Source organism: Microtus ochrogaster, unplaced genomic scaffold (genome assembly GCF_000317375.1).
Source record: "Microtus ochrogaster isolate Prairie Vole_2 unplaced genomic scaffold, MicOch1.0 UNK56, whole genome shotgun sequence".
NCBI lineage: Eukaryota > Metazoa > Chordata > Mammalia > Rodentia > Cricetidae > Microtus > Microtus ochrogaster.
Window position 1 is genome coordinate 2,216,470 of NW_004949154.1, and position 1,396 is coordinate 2,217,865.

A 1,396-nucleotide genomic window follows, 5' to 3' on the forward strand; every position below is an offset into this window, starting at 1 on the left:
AATTAAAAGGGTTGTTAAAAGACTGGTCAGGTCTGATGTTGGGGACATGCTGGCTCAGCTGGCAAAGTGTTTGGGTCTTGATTCCTAGCACCCAGGTAAAAAGTTGAGATAAAACACTTGTAATCCAAGCACTGAAGGCAGAGGCAGGAGAATCTCTGTTGCTGGCCAGCCAGTCTAGCTAAACTGGAAACTTTAATGTTGTCTCAGAAAATAAGGCCTCTGGAAAACTCTCTCTCTCTCTCTCTCTCTCTCTCTCTCTCTCTCTCTCTCACACACACACACACACACACACGCACACACACACGCACGCACATGCATACACATACCAAAAGGTCTGGATTCAGATGTTTTTAATTAACTCATGGCTCAGCTACCCATCAGTTGTATGCTTTTGAGTAAGTGACTTATCCTTTTAAATCCTCAGTTTCCTAATTTGCAAATTAGGAGCAATACTACTCCCCTCCCTTCAAGGGCTTGTTGTGGAGATAGACTAAGATAACACATGCACAATGCTAACCACAAGACATAGCACACTATTAGCTCTATTACAATTGCTATACTGTTCAGAGCTAACACTGTAGAATTTCTATGGTGCAGAGAATGTTGTGAATCGCTCATGCAATCTAACCCCATTTCCAATATGGCTATTCATCTACACTATTCTGGGCAGAAATTAAGTAACCCAGCCATCCACTAACGGGAAATGAAATAAGAGGAGAAGGAAGGAAGACCTAAAAATAGTTCTAGAGAATTATCATCAGATACAGAACAAAACCTTGAGGGAAACTTGATGATAACCATGAGATCTAACACACAACTTTACTTCCTTAGTGTGTGTGTGTATGTGTGTGTGTATGTATGTACAAACACATGCTAAGATGGTCCCTGATTTACAATGGTTCAAATTATGATTTTTCAACTTAAGATAGCATAAAAATCTAAATACAAATTGAACTGAAATTTGAAATTTTAAGGTTCATCTCTTCTCAAGCAAGCAGTTTATAGCATGATAGTCTTTAGGGGCAGAACAGCAGCAAGAAGTCACAGACTCCAGCCAACTCCATGATTTCAGAGGAAAGCGGTTGATTCTGTAATCCATCTGTAAGGTACTGAATCCAATAAATTGTATGGACAGCCAGTGCTTCACTATATAATGGCTTTTATGATAGGTGACTTTTGTCAAATTGTAGGCTAAAGGAAGTATTCTGAGTGTGTTTAAGGGGACTAAGTTGTGACGTGCAGCAGGCTAGATACATTGAATGTATTATGACAGGATATTTTCAACATGTGTTAGGCTTATAGGATAATATCACTGTAAGTTGTAGGACATCTGTTATGCCATGAATATATCAACTCCTTTATATCTTTTCCTTCTTCCATATTTTAACTCTTTCCT

The 1,396-nt window shown here is 38.9% G+C and overlaps 1 protein-coding gene across 1 annotated transcript in view; it reads right to left on the bottom strand.

Moving 5' to 3' along the window:
- The window catches only part of LOC101998945 (olfactory receptor 10V1-like), a 27,314-nt gene that overhangs the window by 9,929 nt on the left and 15,989 nt on the right, over positions 1 to 1,396 (bottom strand). The gene's annotated exons all lie outside the window — the stretch shown is intronic.